Genomic DNA, 3,171 nt, shown 5'->3' with positions numbered 1-3,171 from the left:
ACCAATGTCTAAAGGTGTTTTCTTAAAGTCCTGCAAGATTTATGCTTTAATAGTTATTTTCTTACTTGCAAAGTCCTTAGTCTCATTGTTATGGCTTCTGACTCATAAATGTTTGCTTAGATAAAGTGTTTTAAATCTGTGGTTATTCCATGACAGTAAATATTACATTATGCCTATTAGTCTAACTCCTTTTGATCCATCAGAATTAGGACTTGAAGCATAAGTGACAAGGATTAGTAAGTCATGGTTTACAGGTAAAGTCCTAAAGTGAAAGAAACTCTGATAGGCAGGAAGTTAAGTTGGATTACCGGTTCGGAGTGTGAATGTTTATGGGCCCAGGTGAATATGATAAACTGAGCCGGTAATCCCGTGCCATTAGTCCCAAAAACAGCAGCAGGCACCTCTCTGCAGGCAGAATTCCCAGCAAGGAAATTCAGGGGAGCTGGTGTTGAAGGCTTTGTGTCCCTGAGACTTTGGAGAAGTGTGGGTCAATGGTTAGAGCAGGCAGACCTTGATGCAGAGCTCTGGCCAGGGACCAGGGTTCGATTCCCGCCTCGGCAGGTCTCCGGCACATTAATTCCCCTGACTGGATATTCTCGCCTCAGTGCCTGTTCTGATCATGGGTCCCACGCTGCAACTCTGGGCAATAGCTTGCTTAGTCTCCACAACGGCCCCAAAAGCGCTGGGATGCCTGGCTGCACCTGGGGGGTGCCCAGGAGTGGACATTTCCCAGGGAAGCCAGGAAGGGTTCCTAAGCGGTATACGGACAGCGCCGGGACACCTCCGGTGGAGGTAGCTGTGCGCTTTACAAATTCCGCCATTTTAGAACAGGAGGCAAGCTCGGCTTCAATCCCCTGCAGATCCTTTTCTCCTTTCCTTGGCAATAAGTAACCACTGTAGGCCAACCCCAAACAGCACACAGTACAGGGGCAGTCTCCTCCTTCAGTTTCCTTGGATTCTCTCCTTGGCAAAGGTTTTTCTTGATTCCCAGAAGTGATCTAAAATTCTGGGTTCTGGGCTCCGATATTTATACTACTAAATCCTTTGGTCTCTGAAGGCAGAGAGTGTCTGTACCCAGCCCAAACCAGTTCTGTCCTCCCTGGTGCAAGACAGCATTGTTGAAAGCAGACCTGGCCCAGGTAGCTGAAAAGATATCTTCTCCCTCTACTCTCTATTCTATGCAGGTCCTATTCAGCCCAGCCCTGACCCATCAGACTGCTGGAGCCAAGGCCCTCTCCAGCCCCCTGTCACTCACAAACCAGGCATGGAATACACAAACCTAGCAGAGGCATACTGGATGGTTAGGCAAGAAAATACCTACTTTCTAAAAGGGGTATTTTCAAACACCGAATGTAAAAATCACCCACACTAAAAGATGTATTTTAACATTTTGAGTTCAGGCATACTAAACTCGTTTTTAGGTCGAGCCTGTATCAGCGCACATGCGCTGTTCTGGCGAAGACTTCATGTATGGGCTTCCGAAAACTAACCTAAGAATCGCACACGATTTTGCCTTTTGTTTCGGCCCACGCTATTGGTCTTTGCATGCGTCTTTTTAACAAAGACAGCACACAATTGGCCAAAGGCGGGCGCATTGCTCCACCCATGGCCTATTGGTGTTGGTTACCCGCACAGCCACCATGTGGTTTCAATCATCGTGCTCAGACACGGGCGCGATAATTGAAACCAGATGTCTTGCTGTGGCGCGCACACGCACACCACTCGCATGTTTGTTCATATTTATTTCTGCTTATCTTTTTGCCTCCTCCCACCCGAGCTCTCTGTGTTGCTTCACCCATGTCTCTCCTGCTCCAATGTTGTTACCGCGCTCCTTAGCTTCGCTTTGACGCCGTTGTTTCCATTCTCTCCCTCCTACCACCCTCACTTTAAAAAACCAAAACAAAGTTCTTGATATTGCCCTTGTGCTGATCGGCGGAGCTGAGCCTTGCGCGGTGGCAGCTCTCCCTGTTGCAGCCGGTCTTGAGTGATGTGAGCCCCGCAGTATGACCGCCAGTGGATACAAGGACCTGCTGGAGAAGTTGCAGTCCATAATGCCTTACCATAAAGGCCCGGAGCCGGGCTCCAAGAGGCAGCTGTCAGACGGCGAGTACAGCGACCATGAGGAGTCACCACTGCCCCCTCTGCAGCCTCTCCACTACCGGGACGAGGAGGCATGCCGGGTGAAGCACGGGATCCGGCAGATGCTTCTCTTCAGCCCGGCAGAGTGTGCCTGCATCGAGAGCCACATCGGCGAGGTGGTGCGCGCTGCCAAGAAGGGGCTGTACAAGGAGCACACTGTGGACCGAGCTCCATTGCGCAACACGTATTTTTTCAGGGAGGGCTACACTTATGTGGCGCAGCTATAGAAGCATGGCCTGGCCAGGAGCGGCTATACCTCAAAGGTGACGTTGATGAGATCCCCGTCTGGGTGCACCAGCTGGTCATCCGCAAACTGGAGCAGCACCGGGTCATCCCCGAGTGCTTCATTAAAGGCGCCATCATCAATGATTACCAGCCCGGAGGCTGCATCATCTCTCACGTGGACCCATCCACATTGTCGAACAGTCCATCGTTTCCATGTCCTTCTTCAGCGACTCAGCGCTGTGCTTCGTCTGTAACTTCCAGTTGAAGTTGATCAGGGGGTCCGAGCCAGTGTTTTGTTTGCCTGTGCGGATGGGTTTCGGCACCATCCTCAGGTTAGAGAAGATGGGGTTACTGTCATGCTGTGGGTGTGAGGATGCCTCTTCCATGTATGGCGAAAGTGATGGGTAATGTCATTTTAAGTTCCAAAAGCCTAAAATAATTGTGATCATCACTATACAGAAATGCATGTCATAATGTAGTCTTTCGTTAATATCAAGCCCCCTTAAACTCGGACGGGACCTGTAACACTTCTTAAGCAAAGCTCAAAATGTAATTATCAGTCGTTTTGGCAGATGGATAGATAGAAGGATTATAGTCCTTGAAGTAAGGTGGTACAAAGGCCCACTGCCCTGTGGTAAATAAATATATCCTCACTATCCACAGGGGTGGAGGGCCTAACCAAACAAGCATTTGCAATGCAATAGGTCTCACACTTTCGAAACTTTAACCTAGAGGTATTTTAAATGGCAATTACTTTTATTTATGTGCACTTTGTACTCATAGTCATTGCTTAAAGGTTTTCAAAAC

The 3,171-nt window shown here is 49.0% G+C and overlaps 1 pseudogene; it reads left to right on the top strand.

Moving 5' to 3' along the window:
- Window positions 1-2,003: 2,003 nt before the first annotated feature.
- Window positions 2,004-2,772, top strand: LOC144762402 (RNA demethylase ALKBH5 pseudogene; annotated as a pseudogene).
- The last annotated feature ends 399 nt before the right edge of the window (window positions 2,773-3,171 follow it).

This window comes from Lissotriton helveticus, chromosome 6 (assembly GCF_964261635.1).
Source record: "Lissotriton helveticus chromosome 6, aLisHel1.1, whole genome shotgun sequence".
Taxonomy (NCBI): Eukaryota; Metazoa; Chordata; class Amphibia; order Caudata; family Salamandridae; genus Lissotriton; species Lissotriton helveticus.
This window is presented reverse-complemented; position numbering and strand designations above follow the sequence as displayed.